The following is a 24,442-nucleotide window of genomic DNA, read 5'->3' as shown; positions in this document are numbered from 1 at the left end:
TCAGAGTTACGGACCTTCGGGAATTTAAGAAACGGTGAAAGGCAAAATCTCGGAGCGCAGAAACAGAAGGACACAAAGAGAGAGGTCCAATCTCGGAGGGGCTCTCGCCCCTCCGCCGCCATGGAGACCATGGACCAGAGGGGAAACCCTTCTCCCATCTAGGGAGGAGGTCAAGGAAGAAGAAGAAGAAGAAGAAGAAGGGGGCTCTCTCCCCTCTCACCCGGCGGCGCTGGAACGCCGCCCGGGACATCATCGTGTGACGACGATCTACACCAACACCTCCGTCATCTTCACCAACACCTCCATCACCTTCCCCCATCTATATTCAGCGGTCCACTCTCCCGCAACCCGATGTACCCTCTACTTGAACATGGTGCTTTATGCTTCATATTTTTATCCAATGATGTGTTGCCATCCTATGATGTATGAGTAGATTTTCGTTGTCCTATCGGTGATTGATGAATTGCTATGATTGGTTTAATTTGCTTGTGGTTATGTTGTTGTCCTTTGGTGCCCATCGTATGAGCGCGCGCGTGTATCACACCATAGGTTTAGTAGTATGTTGATAGGACTATGTATTTGAGGGCAAGGGTGACAGAAGCTTCAGCCTAGCATAGAAATTGATGCATACGGGATTGAAGGGGGACCAATATATCTTATTGCTATGGTTGGGTTTTACCTTAATGAACGTTAGTAGTTGCGGATGCTTGCTAATAGTTCCAATCATAAGTGCATATAATTCCAAGTAAGGGATGACATGCTAGCAGTGGCCTCTCCCACATAAACTTGCTATCGGTCTAGTAACGTAGTCAATTGCTTAGGGACAATTCCGCAACTCCTACCACCACTTTTCCACACTCGTTAGACTAACGTAATTGTTTCTTTATCTAACCAGCCCCTAGTTTTTATTTACGTGTTCTTTCTTTTCTTGCAAACCTATCCTATCACCCCTACAAAGTACTTCTAGTTTCATACTTGTTCTAGGTAAAGTGAACGTAAAGTGTGCGTAGAGTTGTATCGGTGGTCGATAGAACTTGAGGGAATATTTGCCCTACCTTTAGCTCCTCATTGGGTTCGACACTCTTACTTATCGAGAAAGGCTACAATTGATCCCCTATACTTGTGGGTTATCAAGACCTTTTTCTGGCGCCGTTGCCGGGGAGACATAGCGTGGGGTGAATATTCTCGTGTGTGCTTGTTTGCTTTATAACTAAGACGATTTATTTGCTGTTCTAAGTTGTTCCCTATCTTTAGTTATGGATATGGAACACGAAATACCAAAAAAAATACGTGTACTTGATACTCATGGAGATGGGGAACCTCCTAAAACCCTCGATGCTCGTTATGTGGAAAATATTATGCACTTCTTTAATAATCCTGAGAAAACCCCATTAAATTATATAATGGGATACACGTTGGATCAACATGAATACTTTAGGGATTATCGCTTGACTCAAAAGGGGAAACTATTATGGGATCAAATTCATTTGTTGAAATGGTATGCTTGGGAGCTATGCTCGAGATATGATATTACTTGTTGCTCTAGGATGAAGGCTAAACACCTTCCCTTTTCTTGCAAATTTAATGCTAATGAAACCCTGGCTTCTTATGCTAATGGTATATATGATTATTATGATGTGGAACAAATAGAAGAGTTTGTTGCTTTTATGGGTGCTTATTAAATTGAAGCTCTATTTAAAGGGTGTGATGATAATGATGATGATGCTTACCGATCTGAAAATTTGGTTATGCTTCGTTATTGTTATACTCATTATGAATATAATGCCCATATTTATCAATTTATGGACAAATTCTACGCTGCCCAAGAAGAGTTTAAAATTTTGCAGGAAAGTATGGAAGAAGAAAATGCTAAAACTATGAGCTCATTAGATGAAAAAGATGACGAGGAGAGCGAAGAACAAAAGGAGGAAGAGCGGACTAGCTACCCATGCCCACCTTCTAATGAGAGTAACTCTTCAACTCATACATTTTTTAATTTCCCTTCGTTCTTAACGAAGAATGAATGCTATGTTGATTGCTATGATCCCTTGGGTTCATTTGAAATATCCCATTTTGATGAATTTGATGCTTGCTATGCTTGTGGCCATGATGCCAATATGAATGATGCTTATGAAGATGAACTTTCTATAGTTCCTTATGTTAAACATGAAATTGTTGCTATCGCACCCACTTATGATAGTCCTATTATCTTGTTGAGCTCTCCCAACTACACTATATCGGAGAAGTTTGCTCTTACTAGGGATTATATAGATGGGTTGCCTTCTACTATTACACATGATGATTTTGATGAATATAATATGCATGTGCTTGTTGCTCCTACTTGCAATTATTATGAGAGAGGAACTACATCTCCACCTCTCTATGTTTCCAATACGATAAAATTGCAAGAAACTGCTTATGCTATGTATTGGCCTTTACTTGATGTGCATGAATTGTTCTTTTATGACATGCCAATGCATAGGAAGAGAGTTATACTTCGTCATTGCATGATATATGTTACCGTGTGCTCACTACTAAATTACAAATCATTGTTAATTAAAATTGGCTTTGATATACCTTGGGATCCGGGTGGATCCATTACTTGAGCACTTTATGCCTAGCTTAATGGCTTTAAAGAAAGCGCTGCCCGAGAGACAACCCGGAAGTTTTAGAGAGTCATTTATTTCTGTTGAGTTCTTTTATTTAGTTTAAAAACAAAAAAATATAGAGGGGAACTTAAAACTTTTTCAAAAAGAGAAGTGATTGAAAGGTGATGCATTGCGGAAGTGAGGGTCGACCTTCAACACTTGTGTTCATGCTCATGGAAACAATGTAGAGTTTTTCATGGAAGTTTCTCGCAGAAATAATTATCCCCTTGTACAATTCCATTGTATTATAAAAATAATGTGCCCAGTAAAGCCTTTATGATTAGTTTGGGTGATAGTTGTTTGATCATGCTGAAAAAGACAGAAACTTTGTGCTCATGAAATTGTTTTTAATTCCTATCCAGAAAGAGATTTTGAGTTGATTTGTTTTGCTTCTGATTGATATGCAAATTGCCCTAATTGTCATAATTGTTCAGAATTTTTGGAGAATCAGAAGTATGGTATAAGTTCAGATTACTACATATTGTTCTGTTTTTGACAGATTCTGTTTTCTATGCATTGTTCTCTTATTTTGATGAATCTATGGGTAGTATCGGGGGGTATGAACCATGGTGAAGTTGGATTACATTAGATATAATGCTAATATGAATTTGGAATGAGTTCACATCAGTACTTAAAGTGGTGATTTACTTTATTATACTAACGGATCTCACGAAGGTTTTGTTGAGTTTTGTGTGATTGAAGTTTTCAAGTTTTGGGTGAGACCACGATGGATGAAGGAATAAGGAGAGGCAAGAGCCTAAGCTTGGGGATGCCCAAGGCACCCCAAGGTAATATTCAAGGAAGACTCAAGCATCTAAGCTTGGGGATGCCCCGGAAGGCATCCCCTCTTTCGTCTACAATCTATCGGTAATTTTACTCGGAGCTATATTTTTATTCGTCACGTGATATGTGCAAATGCTTGGAGCGTCTTTTGTGTTTATTTTTTCCTTTTTCTTTTATGCACCAAGATGGTTTGAGATAGTCCTTGGTTGATTTATAGAATGCTCTTTGCACTTCACTTATATCTTTTGAGTATGGCTTTACAGAATGCTTCATGTGTTTCACTTATATCATTTGAAGTTTGGATTGCGTGTTTCCCTACACATAGAAAACCACCATTTGTAGAATGCTCTTTTGCTTCACTTATATTTGTTAGAGCGGGGCATAACTTTTGTAGAAGGAATTAAACTCTCATGCTTCACGTATACCTATTTAGAGAGTTAACAGGAGTTGGTCATACACATGGTTAGTCATAAAATCCTACATAAAACTTGTAGATCACTGAATATGATATGTTTGATTCCTTGCAATAGTTTTGCGACATGAAGATGTGATATTAGAGTCATGCTAGTGAGTAATTGTGTATTGGTATAAATACTTGTGTTAAGGTTTGTGATTCCCGTAGCATGCATGTATGGTGAACCGTTATGTGACGAAGTCGGAGCATGATTTATTTTTTGATTGTCATCTTTTGTGTGGAAGTCGGGGTCGCGCGATGGTTAACTCCTACCAACCCTTCCCCTAGGAGCATGCGTGTAGTACCTACTTTTGATGACTAATAGACTTTTGCAATAAGTATGTGAGTTCTTTATGACTAATGTTGATTCCATGGATTATACGCACTCTCACCCTTCCACCATTGTTAGCCTCTCTAGTACCGCGCAACTTTCGCCGGTGCATTACACCCACCATATACCCTTCCTCAAAAAAAGCCACCATGCCTACCTATTATGGCATTTCCATAGCCATTCCGAGATATATTGCCATGCAACTTCCATCGTTCCGTTTATTATGACACGCACCATCATTGTCATATTGCTTTGCATGATCATAAGATAGCTAGCATGATGCTTTCATGGCTTGTCCGTTTTTTGATGTCATTGCTACGCTAGATCATTGCACATCCCGGTACAGCGCCGGAGGCATTCATATAGAGTCATATTTTGTTCTAAATATCGAGTTGTAAGTAAATAAAAGTGTGATGATCATCATTATTAGAGCATTGTCCCATGTGAGGAGGTAATAAAAGAGACCAATGAAGCCCAAATAAAAAAGAGGCCAAAGAAGCCCACCAAAAAAAGTAAAAAATAAAATGAGAGAAAAGAGAGAAGGGATAATGCTACTATCCTTTACCACACTTGTGCTTCAAAGTAGCACCATGATCTTCATGATAGAGAGTCCCCTATGTTGTCACTTTCATATACTAGTTGGAAATTTTCATTATAGAACTTGGCTTGTATATTCATTATGATGGGCTTCCTCAAATTACCCTAGGTCTTCGTGAGCAAGCGAGTTGGACGCACACCCACTAGTTTCTTTTTGAGCTTTCATACACTTATATCTCTTGTGCATCTGTTGCATGGCAATCCCTACTTACTCACAAATATATCTATTGATGGGCATCTCCATGGCCTGTTGATATGCCTAGTTGATGTGAGACTATCTCCTCCTTTTTGTCTTCTCCACAACCACCATATTCTATTCCACCTATAGTGCTATGTCTATGGCTCACGCTCATGTATTGCGTGAAAGTTGAAAAGGTTTGAGAACACTAAAGTATGAAACAATTGCTTGGCTAAAACCGGGGATGTGCATGATTTAAATACATTGTGTGGAGAAGATGGAGCACAACCAGACTATATGATTTTGTAGGGATAACTTTCTTTGGCCATGATATTTTGAGAAGACATGATTGCTTTGTTAGTATGCTTGAAATATTATTGTCTTTATGTCAAATGATAGACTATTGCTTCGAATCACTCGTGTTTTAGTATTCATGCCATGATTAGATTATATGATCAAGATTATGCTAGGTAGCATTCCACATCAAAAATTATCTTTTTTATCATTTACCTACTCGAGGACGAGCAGGAATTAAGCTCGGGGATACTGATACGTCTCCGTCGTATCTATAATTTTTGATTGTTTCATGCCAATATTCTACAACTTTCATATACTTTTGGCAACTTTTTATACTATTTTTGGGACTAACATATTGATCCAGTGCCCAGTGCCAGTTCCTGTTTGTTGCATGTTTTTTGTTTCGCAGATTATCCATACCAAATGAATTCCAAACACAATAAAAAACCTACGGGGATTTTTTTTGGAATATCTGTGGTCGATAGAACTTGAGGGAATATTTGTCCTACCTTTAGCTCCTCGTTGGGTTCGACACTCTTACTTATCGAGAAAGCTACAATTGATCCCCTATACTTGTGGGTTATCATGTATCAAACGTCACAACGTTACTGGGAGACTATAAATATGCTCTACAGGTATCTCCGAAGGTGTCCGTTGAATTAGCATGGATCAAGACTGGGATTTGTCACTTCGTGTGACAGAGAGGTATCTCGGGGCCCACTCAGTAATACAACATCACATACAAGCCTTGCAAGCAATGTGACTCAAGTGTAAGTCACGGGATCTTGTATGACGGAACGAGTAAAGAGACTTGCCGGTAACGAGATTGAAATAGGTATAGGGATATCGACGATCAAATCTCGGGCAAGTAACATACCGAAGGACAAACGGAATGTTATACGGGATTATATGAATCCTTGGCACAAAGGTTCAACTGATAAGATCTTCATAGAATATGTAGGATCCAATTTGGACATCCAGGTCCCGCTATTGGATATTGACCGAGGAGTGTCTCGGGTCATGTCTGCATAGTTCTCGAACCTGCAGGGTCTGCACACTTAAGGTTCAGTGACTTTTTAGTATAGTTGAGTTATACGTGTTGGTGACCGAAGGTTGTTCGGAGTCCCGGATGAGATCACGGACGTCACGAGTGTTTCCAGAATGGTCCAGAAACGAAGATTGATATATAGGATGGTTTCATTTGGTCACCGGAAAGATTTCGGGCATTACAGGCAGTGTACCGGGAGTGACGAATGGGTTCCGGGTATTCACCAGGAGGGGTCCACCCACCCGGGAGTGAGCCCAATAGCACTAGGGTGGCGCACCATCCCTTAGTGGGCTGGTGAATCCAACCCAAGTGGGCTATGGCGCCACAAAAAAAAACCAAAGGAAAGAAAAAAAAGGGAAGAGGGGGTGGGAAGGAAGGAGTGGACTCCTTCCCCCAAACCGAATTGGGGTGGGAGTCCACCTCCTCCCCTTCGGTCGGCGCCCTTGGGTCTCCCTTGAGACCCAAGGCTATCCCCTCTCCTCCTCCTATATATATTGGTGGTTTTAGGGCTTTTGAACCATAACTTTGCCACGTGCAACTCAAACCTATACCACGTATTTCTTCCTCTAGATTAGATTTCTGCGGAGCTCGGGTGGAGCCCTGCAGGAATAGATCATCACCAACACCGGCGCATTGTCACGCTGCCGGAGAACTCATCTACTTCCCCGTCTCTCTTGCTGGATTAAGAAGGCGGAGATCTTCATCAAGCTGTACGTGTGCTCAACGCGGAGGTGTCGTTTGTTTGGTACTAGATCGGGACGGATCGTGGGAGGACCGTGATTTGAATCACGAAGCTGTACCACTACATCAACCGCGTTTCTTAACGCTTCCCGCTTAGAGATCTACAAGGGTATGTGGATCCGACCTCCCTCTCGTAGATGAACATCACCATGATAGATCTTCGTGTGCATAGGAAAAAAATTCCCATGCAACATTCCCCAACGGTAACAAGCATAAAGACTAGTGAAACTGAAAGTAAAAACAAATTGGGTTGCCTCCCAACAAGCGCTTTCTTTTATGCCTTTGAGCTAGGCATGATGCAAAAGGACCAAGTATTATCAACTCCATAAGATTAACTTGCCCGAATAACGGACTCATAAGGTAACTTAATCTTCTTTCGAGGGAAGTGTTCCATTCCTTTTTTAAGGGGAATTGAAATCTGATGGTCCCTTCTTACATGTCAATGATAGCACCAACGGTGCGGAGAAAAGGACGTCCCAAAATAATTGGACGTGAGGGATCACACTCAGTGTCCATAATAAGAAAAATCAACGAGCACATAATTATCATTGACAACAATAAGAACATCATCAATTCTCCCTAAAGTTTTCTTTATGGAAGAATCAACAAGACGAACACCAAAAAAATATTGATCAAAAGGTTTCAAATCGAGCATATCATGCATTCTTTTGGGCATAACAGAGGCACTAGCTCCAACATCACATAAAGCAAAGCAAGAGATATTATTTAATTTAATCTTGACCATAGGATCCCAACCATCTTCTAGTTTTCTAGGAATGGAAGTCTCTAGCTTGAGCTTCTCCTCCCTAGCTTTGATAAGAGCATTGGTAATATGCTCGGTGAAGGCAATATTTAGTGTACCAGTGTGGGGGTCTTTCGGCATTCTTTGCAAAAAGGTGATAACTTCGGAAAGACTACAATTATCAAAATCAAGATTACTACCATTAGTTAAAGTGGTGGTGATGTCATCTAATCTCATTCTTTTGGTAGTCTCTAAATTCAAAGGACCTTCTTGTCCTACAGTTGAGGTATTAGCATCACCATTAATAGGTCCATTGGGACTAGGGGTGTGATGGGTGCTAAAAGTTTTGAGATCCTCAACAACTTGTATAGTAGCAATGGTAGTGTGTGTAGGAAGGCTCTTAATCATATCTTCCTCTTCTTTTTCTCTAGCCCATCTATCTTTAAGTTTGGTTAGCATTCTTATGTTCTCATTAATTTGGACTTGGATAGCATTCATGGGTGTGGTTTTCCTTTCCTCAAGGGGGAAGTTCTAATTTTAAGCATCTCTACATCATGAGCTATGTTGTCTACCTTCAAGGAGAGACTATCTCATTTTTCTAATTTCTCTTCTACACTCTTGTTAAAGGCTTTTTGAGAAGTGATAAAGTCTTTAAGCATGCTCTCTAATTCAGAAGTGGATTTTTTGGTGCTAGGATAAGTGTTGTTGTTCCCATAGTTGTTGGATGGGAACGGTCTAGGATTGCTACAAAAATTACTATTATAAGCATTGTTATTAAAGTTGTTCCTAGAAATAAAATTAACATCAACTTGCTCTCTTTCTTGAGCAACCAAAGAATTTCAAGGAACATCATGAGGATCAATATGAGCTTGCTTAGTACGTAAAGTCATGATCATGTCAACCTTATCATTAAGGGAGGAGATCTCCTCAACAGAGTTTACCTTCCTACCCGTTGGAGCTCTCTCAGTATGCCATTGAGAATAATTTGTCATCATCTCATCCAATAGCTTTGTGGCAGCACCAAGTGTAGTTGACATAAAGGTTCCTCCCGCGGCCCAGTCTAACAGATTCTGCGAGGTAAAGTTCAATCATGCATAGAAAGTTTGTATAACCATCCAAGTAGTCAAACCATGTGTAGGGTAATTCTTAACAAGAGATCTCATACATTCCCAAGCTTGGGCAACGTGTTCATTATCCAGTTGCCTAAAATTCATAATGTTACTTCTTAACTGGATAATCTTAGCAGGCAGGTAATACTTCCCAATAAAATCATCTTTTCACTTACCCCAAGAATCTATGCTATTCCTAGGCAAAGATTGAAGCCACAATTTAGCTCCTCCTCTCAAGGAGAAAGGAAAAAAGCTTAAGTTTAACAATATCACCATCTACTTTATATTTTTGCATATCACAAAGCTCAACAAAATTATTCAAGTGCAAAGCAGCAGCATCTCCAGCACCTGATAATTGATCTTTCATAACAAGGTTAAGTAAAGCAGGTTTAATCTCATTGGAGGTAGCCACAGTGGCGGGAGCAGCAATATGAGTGCAGAGAAAGTCATTTGTTGTTGTGACTAGTGAATTCACATAACTTGGTGTTTTCAGTGGAACCCATAGAAGCAGCAACAAGCAAGAACAAAGCAACTATTTTTTTTGTGGTTTTTGGTATAAGACTCTAAAGCAAAAACTAAAAAGCAAACTAACAAGACTAAAAAGAAAAGGTAAAAGATAGCGTGCAACTCCACTATCTTGAAGACTGGAGTCTCTCGCAACGGCGCGAGAAACTTGCTTGATGACGACTTGATGTATATACTTCTCGCCCCTCGTTGGTTACCCCAAGTGGAAGGTGGAGATGTAGTCAGCAGCAAATTTCCCTTACACAGGGACTGTAAGGTTTACCGAACCAGAAGGACTCCGAGGATCAACAAGTAGGTGTCCGCTGCTCTGGCGCAAGTAGAAGACGTGTACCTGCACACACAACAAATAACTTTGCTCCCAACGAGTATAGAGAGGATTTCAATCTCTCCGGCCTTGTAGTTTGAAAAGGATCAAAACACAAGCAGGAATAGTGATAGTAAATGCAACGGAAAAGTAAATAAAAACAGTAATGATCGAGGTGTAAGCAATGGTGGTGATATGGACCTGAGTCACAAGATGTTCATGTCACGCCCAAGATGCGACCCTATCCTCAATTTGGCTCGAGGGCCTCGTCAGGGATAGAAGCGCATCTCGTCGTGTCGCAAGAATGGATATCGTTACAAGTACATGTACTAAAAAGAAGATATATATATATATATATATATATATATATATATAATTGGCTTACACTCGCCACAAGCTACATCAGAGTCACAGCAGTACAATACATAATCATCATGAAGAAGAGCAGGGTCCGACTACGGACGAAAACAAACGAGAAAAGAAGAACGACGTCCATCCTTACTATCCCAGGCTGTCGGCCTGGAACCCATCCTAGATCGATGAAGAAGAAGAAGAAAAAGAAGCAACTCCAAATGAACAATCAACGCGCTCGCGTCGACTAACCTTTACCTGTACCTGCAACTGGTGTTGTAGTAATTTGTGAGCCACAAGGGACTCAGCAATCTCATTTCCAAAGGTATCAAGACTAACAAAGATAAATAGGTGAGGCAAGTTTAAGTGGTGAGGTTGCACCAGCGGCTAAGCATATATTTGGTGGCTAAACTTACGAGTACAAGAATAAAGAGGGGGATGATCTACGCATAACGGACGTGAACTACTGATGATCAAATGGATGATCTGTCACATCCCTAACCCTTAAGCAAGATAGCATTGTGCTCATGTCTTCTTTGCATTTGCATCTAAGAAGTTTCAACAAAAACAACAAAGTGGAAAAGGAAAAACTCAAAACCCTAGCCACCATTTCAATTAAAGGAAATCTCAAACTAGTTCAAAATCAATGAACCCAAAATGGCCTCAAGAAATGTTCAAACTTTCTGATAAATCATGAAAGTAAATGAGCATTGGAGAAAACTATTTCCTTGACACTTTAAGCATTTTAAATAAATGCAAAAGCCACTGGTTTCAAATTTAAAAATTGAAATCAGAAACTATAATTTTCCAAAAATGTTGAAAACCTTGGAAATGAGTGGGGATATTATAACAAATATTTCAGGAGGTCTAAAATAGTTTTTACTTTTTGTTTTGGAGCTAAATTAATTAGCAATACAATAATTAGCAAAACAGAAAAAAAAATAGAGAAAATGGGAAAAAGCTTACCTGTCGCCCAAGCCTGGCCCGGCCCATCTCCCCGCTCGTCCCCTCCCTCGCGCCAGTATGCAGCAGGAGGTGGCCGCCGCCTCCTCCGGCGCGGCCACGCACCTGCGTGCCTGCCTGGCCGCCGCCTCGCGCTGGCGACGACGGGGATAAGCTCCCCAGAGCCTCCCCTATCCATTCCCCGCCTCGGTTCTCCTCCTCCGCCCGGATCTCCTCCTCCTCCTTGCTGCCGCCATTAGAGCCGAGCTCGAGCTCGAGCTGCCCGTGCCCCTGGCCATAGGATCCCCTCCCAGAGCACGCCATTAGCTCCGCCTCGTCGCCCTGGTCGTCTCTGCAGAAGCCGAAGCTTCCTCGAGCCCTGCAACGCCCGCAACGCCGTCTTCTTCCACCTCCGGCCGCCGGACCTCACCCGTCGATTCGTCGCTCCCAGGCCTTCCCCGAGCCGTCTAAGCTCTGCTCTGCACTCCCCGTGAGCATGCGGTCGTTTCCCCTAAGTTTCCCCCGTTGATCCCCTCCTCTAGCGCTAGTTTCACCGGAGCCCGACGAGGACCGCCGCTGCCGCTCGTTGCCGGTAGCCCTCCGATGATCAGCTCGTCCTTCCGAGGGCACCAGCAGCTCCAGGACGACGCGTAGATGCCGTAGCAGCTAAGAACCGAGCGTAGATTCCCCTAATTCAAAGACCCCGATGGCGCCCGAGCTTCGGCCGCCGCTCCGGCTCGTCGCCGACGCCTCTTTCGGCGACCCTAGCCTCCCCAGATGGTCCTGCCAGATCGGCCACTTCGCGAGCATGCTGTAGCTGCAAACCGCGTGCGTTTTGGTGCTGTGCAGCGCCGTCTAGGTCGCCTCCGGCGAGCCCTCCGCCGCGGGTCTGGTCGCCGGCGACCACCCTCCGGTGGCCGTCGACGTGGCCGACCATTAGGGCGTAATCGCCCTCCCCTCAGTCGCTGCCAGAGGGCCCCACGCCTGGTCAAACCCCAATTAGGGGCTGGTCAGCGCGGGATTAGTCCCAGAGAGGCTGACCAGTGGGGCTCCCCTGTCAGGTTTGACCTGAACAGGTCGGCTGACCTGCTGACGTCAGCCTGATGCAATAAATAGAATTTCCAGTTTAAAACTAATTTAGGAAATTGCTAAAATTTGAAAAAATCATAGAAATTAATCTGTAACTCCAATGAAAATAATTTATATATGAAAAAGTATCAGAAAAATTCAAGGATTCTGATTATGCTATTTTCAACTATGTTTGAAGAAGTTACAGAACCCAAAATTGTGAAATAACGAATAATTCAATTCTTTTAATCACCTTATAAATGGAATTTGCAAAAATATTCAAATTTCATTATTTTTGCAATGATCACACACTGCCCTAGATACAAATCAGTATCATAACATGACAATTCTTGCATGTTAACATCAAGATGAACCGAGCATCAGGTCGAATCAATTAAACCGATATCCGAAAATAACCGTTTGAATTGCTATTCGAATGTGATTCAAATCAACTCTAAACCTATTACATGTTGGAAATAGTAACTTATCACCTTGAATTCTCATGCCATGCTCATGCATCATTTTGAGTGCATATGATTGTTATTGAATGTTGCCATTCATTTCGGTAGGCTCCGCACCCCCGGATTCCACCGAATATCCGTCTCACGGATATCGTTCCTCCTCTGAGCAACAAGGCAAGCAATCCTTTTGATCATCCCGATAACTCCTATGTTCTTGCTCCTGCACCTATTTATTGCATTAGGATCAAATGCTTCAACTGCTTTTGCCACGATAGTTGGACCCATTTCCTTTGCATGACTTAACCTTGTCATAGTAAATAGCCGAACCTTGCAACCTAGCATACCTGGTAGTTGCTTGAGCTATGATGTGCCTTATCCTGCTATGCATGCTATGCTTAGAGTTGTGTATGGTATGTCATCTGGGAGATGAACAGAAATGAGGAATGTGTTCGGTGAGCAAAGGTTGTGTGTTGAACTTGATTTGGTAAAGGTACCGGTGAAAGGCTGTGTAGGAGTACATGGCGGGTTGTTTCATTGGAACCGTCCTTAGGAACTGAGTTCCGTGTATGTAATCCAAGACTAGATACTACCACATGCTGGGCCCTGAAATATGACCCCGCTCGGCCTATTAATCGCGTAGTACTCGGTCCAGGAGTTGCAAGTAGTTTCTGGTGTTTATAGTAATGCTGGAGGCCGTGCATGGTGCTGACCTGAGAGGTGGACCGTGATGCGGTAGGCAGTGGCACGGTGTACCAAGTGGCACCCGGATGGTGGGCTTGGGAACCCTGCGCACATCGTTTGAGGCCGTGGCGGAAACCTCGGCCGGACATCCGTATGGGTTACTCTCAGATAGGCGATAAACCTGGACTAGGTACTAGTGTGGTTAACGGTCGTGGCCGACTCCCTCGCTGGGCTTCTGCTTGAAGGTTGCCGAGGTGCATGACGTGCACATGGCGATAAGTGGCGAGAGCGTGTGTGACGAAGTACACCCCTGCAGGGTTATGATCTATTCGAATAGCCGCGTCCGCGGATATGGACTAGTTGGAGACATATGTTGTTCATAGATAACTTCAATGGCTACTCATAAAATTTGTCAAGATAAGCGTGAGTGTCGTGGACGGCATTTCCGTATGGAGACGGAATGATTCCACGATAGTGTATTGCTGTGGTGTTAGTGGACTCGTGTGCGAGAAATCAAGTTGTCAAAACTAATTTCAAAGTGCAAGTTGTCTAGCCACGAGTCAAATGCTGGCTTTCCGCCTGAAACCCCACAATACCTTTTGATACCTTGCATGAGTAGTTAGTTCTCCTAAAGTCTTGCTGAGTACCTTCGTACTCATGTTTGCTTAATAAATGTTGCAGAGGTTGCTAATGACCCTAACGTAGGGTTCTTCGTAGACATCGACGACGACGAGTAGCTGGTGTCCCAGCTACGATCTGGCCCTACGTCGGCTCTGTAGTATAGTCACGCCATGTGCCTTCTAGCTGCACTGTCTGTACCCAGACAGTTTATAACTCTTCCGCTGGCTTGTATTGTATGACTGCTATTATGGGTCGTGAGACCCTTAATGTGTAATATTATGTGTGTGGCTCTTCCGAGCCTCTTAAATAAAGCTTGTATGTTTATGGTTATGTTGTGATGCCACCGATGTATCTATACATATCGGTATGCCATGCGTACGTGTGTCGTACTTCATATGTATGGGGTTCGAATACCTAGTCGTGAACTTTAGTAGCACTCCTTACAAGGAAATGCCCCTTTGTGATCCAATGAGCCTTGGTAGTTCGCTATTGCTCCGGACACATTGGTTGACCGGCATGTGTCCTTCTTAGCTGATGTGTCTGTCCCCTTTGGGGAAATGTCACGCGATGTAATGGAGTCCTTGTAGCTTGCTACGACTCGTCTACATTCGTCGATGACCGACACCTGCTTTGTTGGGTCATGTATGCCTGTCCTTGTGCGGTACTGCCACTTTGGTTTATGACTAGACATGTCGATCCGAGTTCTTTGACATTGGATTGCTAGCGACACTATCGCATACGTGAGTCAAAAGACGCAAACGGTCCCGGCTAAGGTAAGGCTGCAGCCATGGAGTTAACCATGCGTGAGACCACAAAGGGATGCGATGTGTTACAGGCTAGATTCCTATGGCTTAGGATCGGGGTCCCGACAGCGTTGGTATCAGAGCCTGACTGACTGTAGGATTACTAAGCCAAACTGGTCGAAGTTGAGTCTAGAATTTCTTAGTTATATATAGGGGAATTGTTTGTGGAAGGGAACATAACACTCTTGTTCTCTTCTGAAGATATTCTATCCTGGTCATCCTTGTCTTTTCTGCGGGAATTAAGGACTAGGTTACTCATCTTCTCCTAGGCTCGTGTTCTGATCGGTAGCTTATAGGACTACAGGTCGAGAGATATTGGGTTTCTTTTATTCCTAGGAAGCAGGAAGTAAGTTTGATGATCAGAGAGTTGAACTTGATAGTTGAGTGGTTACGCTATTCCATTTTGGGTTGTCTCAAAATTTGTTTTTGAGCATTTACAGCCGTTATGCTGCCCAATTTTTCATTCGAAGCTCTAATGCTTTTGCATTATTCTCTATTTACAGATGCCTGGCCGTCCTTCTCGTCAGGTGGTACGTCTGACCAGGTGCATTGATGTACCGTGTCATACGGCCATGCTGGTCAGGGTGATGTCGGTGTGCGGTTACCGCTGGTACCCCGAGTACACAGTGGAGGAACAGTACCGGGACTTCAACCAGAGCTAGTACATCTGCACTGTTAGGGTATTCCCAGACTACACTGGAGCTGAGAAGCCAATCCATTGGTCCTATGGGTTGGGGGTCACCGTTGACATGGCAGTACAAGATGCTGCCTATTCAATGCTGACTATTATGAGAGCGAGACATGCACTGCTGCAGAATTCAGAGTTCTGCTATGTTCCGGCCTCTCAGTCTGGTGAAGAGGGATACCTCAGTGGAGTCTATTTTGATTCTTCTATGGAGGATCCACTTCTGCAGACCACTGTTGAGATGCTAGAGAACAGAGACAAGGATGCTCGTGCTCTCCGCATGGAGCTTTATGCTACCCGTGCCCGTCTGTGGACAGCTCTGACGCAGCTGGCACCGGTAGTCCAGACAGGGTATGGAGAGATGGAGATGCTGAACCCTGTTAGGACCCATCTTCCGGCTCACGTTGACTGGCCAGCTATAGGAGGAGTCACACCTCTTCGGGGACCCCTCCTACCACCAGTCAGGGGACCAAGGCCACATCCGTGTCCTTATGGATCCCAGGGATCTCAGGCCAGAGTGTTTCCTGATCCGCAGGTTGAGCTTCCAGGCCATGGAGGTAATCTCTATGAGATGTTCTATGCGGATGCCTGAGCTGTGAGCGGAAGGATAGTATGGTAGTAGCCGTACGTTCACAGTCCTGCGTGACTTGTGAAGTATGGTAGTAATGTGAAACGAATTCCGGAGGCCTAGATAAATAATGTATAGGAAGCTTGTAAGCCTCTGATGAGTAGTTCCACCATTTCAGTAGTTTGCGCTTCGGGTAAGTTTGTACTGAACTATGTAAGGGTGTGTATGAACCATGGTGTATATATAGCAGTTGCTTGTTACCATGTTGTTCGGATATTCATTTCCGCATTCCGTGTGTTCAGTACATTCTTAATCCATAGCTAGTATTGATATGATATTAGTCTAAGCTATGAGTTTGTTTGTCAGGATGATGTTCACCAGGTTGAACCGTGCCCCTGCTCATGAGCAAGGTGAGGGTAGTCAAGCGTCGCAGGAAGACCTGCCTCACCCGCCTTCTCTGGTGGAAGTGATGCTTGAGGCAGAAAGAAACAAAAGGGAGACCAACCGACTGCTAGAGCGTATTGAGCAGAATACGGCTCGACAGCCTAGGAATGCTGCAGTGTCCCTCAATGACTTTGTGAAGCTGAATCCTCCAAAGTTTCATCATTCTGTCGATCCCCTCGACGCTGATGACTGGTTGTGCAGCATCTCACGCAAGATTCGCTCGGGGAATGTGTCTGAGGCCGACAAGGTGACCTTTGCGGCGTATTTCCTGGAGGGACCCGCCAATCTGTGGTGGGAGAATTTTGAAGCCATGCGTCCCACTGAACGAGTGGCCACATGGGCAGACTTCAGTGCAGCTTTTCGTCTGCACCATATTCCAGAGGGCCTGATGGACAGAAAGAGAGAGGAGTTATGTGCCTTCACTTAGGGCAAGTTGTCTGTGGATGCCTATAGCCGCGAGTTCGGTAACCTCGCCCGCTATGCAACCGAGGAGGTGTCTACCGACGCTAAGAAGGAAGCAAGATTCCGTAAGGGTCTGAGCCCTGAGCTCCATCGTGATCTGCGCCTCCATGAGTGTGCAAGCTTTCAAGCCCTAGTCAACAAGGCGATCAGTGCCGAGACTGGTCATACTGACTTCGAAGCCACAAGGAAGCACTCCCGTGACTTTGGCTCATCTTCTGGTTCCGCGTTTCCAAAACGCAGGTTGTGGGTTCCAAACAGTTCTCTGCCACCAAGATACACTCCGAGGCCATCCTACGTGGCGCCTCAGACGAATCAGGCCAACCCTCCAGCAAAAGCTTATGGTGGTCCAGCTAGCAATGCTGCACCACATGCCAACCAGGTGATATGCTACAGGTGTGGAGAACCAGGGCATTACTCCCGTGAGTGTCCTCAGAATGTGGGTGCCAAGCAACCCGGAAAGTCCGTCGGGCAAGCCAAGTCGGGCAAAGCGTTCTACGTGAAGCCAGCTCATGCACGTGGCCGTGTGAACTATGTGTCAGCAGAAGAAGCTGTAGAGGATCCCGACGTCATGCTGGGTACGCTTCTTGTTAATCATCACCCAGCGTCCGTTCTCTTTGACACTGGGTCTTCTCATTCCTTCATTTCAGAAAGTTATGCACAGTTGCATAACATGTCTTTTTGTGATATGCCAATCCCATTGGTTGTCCAAACCCCTGGTAGTAAATGGCAAACCTCTAGGATAACCTATGATAATGAAATTCTAGTAGACAGGCTAGTTTTTCTAGCCTCATTGATAGCATTGAAATCTTCGGATATTAATATCATCTTGGGCATGGACTGGATGTCAGCTCACTATGCCAAGATTGATACTCACTCTAGAAATGTCCAGCTTACCCATCCCTCGGGTGAGATAGTAAATGTCTCTACTCGAGTTGCCAAATGCCAACTCTATTCCCTAAATGCCTACCCTATTCCGGAACTTGAAGACATTCCGGTAGTCCGTGACTTCCCGGATGTTTTTCCAGAGGAACTGCCAGGAATTCCACCTGACAGAGATGTAGAGTTTGTGATAGATCTTGTTCCGGGAACTGTCCCAATAGCGAGAAGACCTTATAAGATGGCACCCCTAGAGCTAGCCGAACTTAAGAAGCAATTAGATGAGGCCTTGAGCAAGGGTTTCATTCGTCCTAGCTCTTCTCCTTGGGCTTCTCCCGTCCTCTTCGTCAAGAAGAAAGACGGAACGGATCGGATGGTTGTAGATTACCGACCAGTTAATCTGGTCACCATTAAGAACAAGTATCCGCTCCCCAGGATCAACGACCTGTACGATCAGCTCACTGGATCCTCAGTCTTCTCCAAAATGGATTTGAGGTTGGGATACCATCAAATCAAGATTAAGAACGGGGACATTCCAAAAACGGCTTTTGTTACTCGTTATGGCCAATATGAGTACACCGTTATGTCCTTCGGTTTAACCAATGCCCCAGCCACCTTCTCTCGGCTGATGAATTCAATCTTTATGGAGTATTTGGACAAATTCGTCGTAGTATACCTCGATGATATTCTCATCTACTCGAAGAATGAACAAGAACATGTCGAGCATCTAAGGCTGGTATTGATGAAACTTCGAGAGCATCGCCTTTATGCCAAATTTTCAAAATGTGAATTCTGGTTACCAGAAGTGACCTATCTAGGCCACGTAATCTCTGGTAAGGGTATTGCTGTCAATCCCGAGAGAGTTCAAGCTGTCCTTGATTGGACTCAACCTGAATCGGTTAAGCAAGTTAGGAGTTTTCTTGGTCTAGCGAGCTATTGTCGCCGCTTTGTCGAGAATTTCTCCAAGGTTGCAAAGCCTCTAACTGAACTCCTCAAGAAGGATAAAAAGTTCGAGTGGACACCACAGTGTGAGCATAGTTTTCAGGAACTGAAAAGACGCCTGACTTCCGCACCTGTGTTGCTACCACCAGATTTTTCTAAGAACTTTGTTATCTATTGCGACGCCTCGCGACAAGGATTAGGTTGCATTCTCATGCAAGATCGTCATGTGATTGCATACGCATCTCGACAGTTGCGTCCACATGAGGATAATTATTCCACACATGACCTTGAGCTTGCAGCTGTGGTCCATGCACTAAAAACCTGGCGACATTACCTTTTGGGTAATCGTTGCGAAATATTCACTGATCACCGAAGTCTGAAATATATCTTCACCCAGCCGGATTTGAATCTCAGGCAAAGACGGTGGGTTGAGTTGATCTCGGATTATGACTTAGGGATAACTTACACCCCGGGGAAGGCCAATGTTATGGCCGATGCACTAAGTTGTAAATCTTATTGTAACACTTTGATGCTACAACAAGGTCAACCACATCTCCATGAGTACTTTCGGAAGTTGAATCTTCATATTGTTCCTCAAGGATTCCTTTCCACCCTGGTGGCGAAGCCTACTCTTAAGGATCAAATTATAAATGGCCAAAAGCGTGACAAGGGTATATCACGGATCAAGGAGAATATTTTTAGCGGAAACGCTAAAGAATTTTCCATGAATGATCAAGGTGTTGTGTTCTTCCAGAATCGTTTAGTGGTTCCTAAGAACCCACATCTAAGGCAGTTAATCCTTAAGGAGGCTCATGATTCTCCTCTCACCATTCATCCCGGTAGTACTAAGATGTATCAGGACCTACGCCAGAGGTTCTGGTGGACTAGGATGAAGAGAGAAATTGTTGAGTTCGTGGCTAACTGCGATGTTTGTCGTCGAGTTAAGGCAGAACATCAAAGGCCTGCTGGCACCCTTCAACCTTTAGCTATTCCTGAATGGAAATGGGATAAAGTTAGCATGGATTTCATTACCAGATTTCCCAAGACCAAGAAAGGAAATAATGCTATCTTTGTGGTCATTGACCGTCTTTCCAAAGAGGCTCATTTTCTTCCTGTTCGTGAGAGTATAACAGCTAGCCAGCTAGCAGAGTTATATATCTCTCGAATAGTGTCTCTTCATGGTGTTCCCCTGGAAATTAACTTGGACCGTGGAAGTATCTTTACTTCTCGCTTCTGGGAAAGTTTTCAGAATGCCATGGGGACTCACTTATCTTTTAGCACTGCTTTCCATCCTCAATCAAGTGGTCAAGTAGAAAGAGTGAATCAAATCCTAGAAGATATGCTCCGAGCTTGTGTTATTTTGTTCGGTATGAATTGGGAGAAGTTCCTTCCATTCGCTGAATTCGCTTATAACAATAGTTATCAATCAAGCTTGGGCAAAGCCCCTTTTGAAGTTCTCTATGGACGAAGATGTCGAACCCCTCTTAATTGGTCAGAAACCGGAGAGAGGCAACTCTTTGGCCCGGATATGATCCAGGATGCAGAAGAGCAGGTTCGCATTATTCGTGAAAAGTTGAAAACAGCTCAGTCTCGTCAAAAGAGCCAATATGATCGTCATCATAAGGTTGTGACCTTTGAAGTTGACGAGAAGGCTTACCTTCAGGTTACACCTTCGAAGGGTACCCATCGATTCGGTATCAAGGGCAAATTGGCTCCTCGTTACATTGGTCCTTTTCGCATTCTTGCCAAACGAGGAGAAGTTGCCTACCAGTTGGAACTTCCTCCGCATCTTTCCAAGGTTCATGATGTTTTCCACGTCTCGCAACTCAGGCGTTGCTTTTCAGATCCTATCCGTGAAGTGGACCACGAAACGCTTGATCTACAAGATAACCTTTCTTACCGAGAATACCGCGTGCGTATTCTTGATCAAGCTGAGCGTACCACTCGACGTCGAAACCTCAAGTTTCTTAAAGTTCAATGGTCAAATCATTCTGAAAAGGAGGCAACTTGGGAAAGAGAGGATCGTCTCCGACTTGAGTATCCTGCGTTATTCCCGACGACTTCTAAATCTCGGGACGAGATTCTTTTGAGTGGGGGTGAGTTGTCACATCCCTAACCCTTAAGCAAGATAGCATTGTGCTCATGTCTTCTTTGCATTTGCATCTAAGAAGTTTCAACAAAAACAACAAAGTCGCAAAGGAAAAACTCAAAACCCTAGCCACCATTTCAATTAAAGGAAATCTCAAACTAGTTCAAAATCAATGAACCCAAAATGGCCTCAAGAAATGTTCAAACTTTCTGATAAATCATGAAAGTAAATGAGCATTGGAGAAAACTATTTCCTTGACACTTTAAGCATTTTAAATAAATGCAAAAGCCACTGGTTTCAAATTTAAAAATTGAAATCAGAAACTATAATTTTCCAAAAATGTTGAAAACCTTGGAAATGAGTGGGGATATTATAACAAATATTTCAGGAGGTCTAAAATAGTTTTTACTTTTTGTTTTGGAGCTAAATTAATTAGCAATACAATAATTAGAAAAACAGAAAAACAAGAACAGAGAAAATGGGAAAAAGCTTACCTGTCGCCCAAGCCTGGCCCGGCCCATCTCCCCGCTCGTCCCCTCCCTCGCGCCAGTATGCAGCAGGAGGTGGTCGCCGCCTCCTCCGGCGCGGCCACGCACCTGCGTGCCTGCCTGGCCGCCGCCTCGCGCTGGCGACGACGGGGATAAGCTCCCCAGAGCCTCCCCTATCCATTCCCCGCCTCGGTTCTCCTCCTCCGCCCGGATCTCCTCCTCCTCCTTGCTGCCGCCATTAGAGTCGAGCTCGAGCTCGAGCTGCCCGTGCCCCTGGCCATAGGATCCCCTCCCAGAGCACGCCATTAGCTCCGCCTCGTCGCCCTGGTCGTCTCTGCAGAAGCCGAAGCTTCCTCGAGCCCTGCAACGCCCGCAACGCCGTCTTCTTCCACCTCCGGCCGTCGGACCTCTCCCGTCGATTCGTCGCCCCCAGGCCTTCCCCGAGCCGTCTAAGCTCTGCTCTGCACTCCCCGTGAGCATGCGGTCGTTTCCCCTAAGTTTCCCCCGTCGATCCCCTCCTCTAGCGCTAGTTTCACCGGAGCCCGACGAGGACCGCCGCTGCCGCTCATTGCCGGTAGCCCTCCGATGATCAGCTCGTCCTTCCGAGGGCACCAGCAGCTCCAGGACGATGCGTAGATGCCGTAGCAGCTAAGAACCGAGCGTAGATTCCCCTAATTCAAAGACCCCGATGGCGCCCGAGCTTCGGCCGCCGCTCCGGCTCGTCGCCGACGCCTCTTTCGGCGACCCTAGCCTCCCCAGATGGTCCTGCCAGATCGGCCACTTCGCGAGCATGCTGTAGCTGCAAACCGCGTGCGTTTTGGTGCTGTGCAGCGCCCTCTAGGTCGCCTCCGGCGAGCCCTCCGCCGCGGGTCTGGTCGCCGGCGACCACCCTCCGGTGGCCGTCGACGTGGCCGACCATTAGGGCGTAATCGCCCTCCCCTCAGTCGCTGCCAGAGGGCCCCACGCCTGGTCAAACCCCAATTAGGGGCTGGTCAGCGCGGGATTAGTCCCAGAGAGGCTGACCAGTGGGGCCCCCCTGTCAGGTTTGACCTGAACAGGTCGGCTGACCTGCTGACGTCAGCCTGATGCAATAAATAGAATTTCCAGTTTAAAACTAATTCAGGAAATTGCTAAAATTTGAAAAAATCATAGAAATTAATCTGTAACTCCAATGAAAATAATTTATATATGAAAAAGTATTAGAAAAATTCAAGGATTCTGATTATGCTATTTTCAACTATGTTTGAAGAAGTTACAGAACCCAAAATTGTGAAATAACGAATAATTCAATTCTTTTAATCACCTTATAAATGGAATTTGCAAAAATATTCAAATTTCATTATTTTTGCAATGATCACACACTGCCCTAGATACAAATCAGTATCATAACATGACAATTCTTGCATGTTAACATCAAGATGAACCGAGCACCAGGTCGAATCAATTAAACCGATATCCGAAAATAACCGTTTGAATTGCTATTCGAATGTGATTCAAATCAACTCTAAACCTATTACATGTTGGAAATAGTAACTTATCACCTTGCATTCTCATGCCATGCTCATGAATCATTTTGAGTGCATATGATTGTTATTGAATGTTTCCGTCCATTTCGGTAGGCTCCGCACCCCCGGATTCCACCGAATATCCGTCTCACGGATATCGTTCCTCCTCTGAGCAACAAGGCAAGCAATCCTTTTGATCATCCCGATAACTCCTATGTTCTTGCTCCTGCACCTATTTATTGCATTAGGATCAAATGCTTCAACTGCTTTTGCCACGATAGTTGGACCCATTTCCTTTGCATGACTTAAGCTTGTCACAGTAAATAGCCGAACCTTGCAACCTAGCATACCTGGTAGTTGCTTGAGCTATGATGTGCCTTATCCTGCTATGCATGCTATGCTTAGAGTTGTGTATGGTATGTCATCTGGGAGATGAACAGAAATGAGGAATGTGTTCGGTGAGCAAAGGTTGTGTGTTGAACTTGATTTGGTAAAGGTACCGGTGAAAGGCTGTGTAGGAGTACATGGCGGGTTGTTTCATTGGAACCGTCCTTAGGAACTGAATTCCGTGTATGTAATCCAAGACTAGATACTACCACATGCTGGGCTCTGAAATATGACCCCGCTCGGCCTATTAATCGCGTAGTACTCGGTCCAGGAGTTGCAAGTAGTTTCTGGTGTTTATAGTAATGCTGGAGGCCGTGCATGGTGCTGACCTGAGAGGTGGACCGTGATGCGGTAGGCAGTGGCACGGTGTACCAAGTGGCACCCGGATGGTGGGCTTGGGAACCCTGCGCACATCGTTTGAGGCCGTGGCGGAAACCTCGGCCGGACATCCGTACGGGTTACTCTCAGATAGGCGATAAACCTGGACTAGGTACTAGTGTGGTTAACGGTCGTGGCCGACTCCCTCGCTGGGCTTCTGCTTGAAGGTTGCCGAGGTGCATGACGTGCACATGGCGATAAGTGGCGAGAGCGTGTGTGACGAAGTACACCCCTGCAGGGTTATGATCTATTCGAATAGCCGCGTCCGCGGATATGGACTAGTTGGAGACATATGTTGTTCATAGATAACTTCAATGGCTACTCATAAAATTTGTCAAGATAAGCGTGAGTGTCGTGGACGGCATTTCCGTATGGAGACGGAATGATTCCACGATAGTGTATTGCTGTGGTGTTAGTGGACTCGTGTGCGAGAAATCAAGTTGTCAAAACTAATTTCAAAGTGCAAGTTGTCTAGCCACGAGTCAAATGCTGGCTTTCCGCCTGAAACCCCACAATACCTTTTGATACCTTGCATGAGTAGTTAGTTCTCCTAAAGTCTTGCTGAGTACCTTCGTACTCATGTTTGCTTAATAAATGTTGCAGAGGTTGCTAATGACCCTAACGTAGGGTTCTTCGTAGACATCGACGACGACGAGTAGCTGGTGTCCCAGCTACGATCTGGCCCTACGTCGGCTCTGTAGTATAGTCACGCCATGTGCCTTCTAGCTGCACTGTCTGTACCCAGACAGTTTATAACTCTTCCGCTGGCTTGTATTGTATGACTGCTATTATGGGTCGTGAGACCCTTAATGTGTAATATTATGTGTGTGGCTCTTCCGAGCCTCTTAAATAAAGCTTGTATGTTTATGGTTATGTTGTGATGCCACCGATGTATCTATACATATCGGTATGCCATGCGTACGTGTGTCGTACT

The sequence above is a fragment of the Hordeum vulgare genome, chromosome 2H (genome assembly GCF_904849725.1).
Source record: "Hordeum vulgare subsp. vulgare chromosome 2H, MorexV3_pseudomolecules_assembly, whole genome shotgun sequence".
NCBI classification, from domain to species: domain Eukaryota; kingdom Viridiplantae; phylum Streptophyta; class Magnoliopsida; order Poales; family Poaceae; genus Hordeum; species Hordeum vulgare.
The sequence above is the reverse complement of the archived record's forward strand: the minus strand, read 5'-3'. Positions refer to the sequence as shown.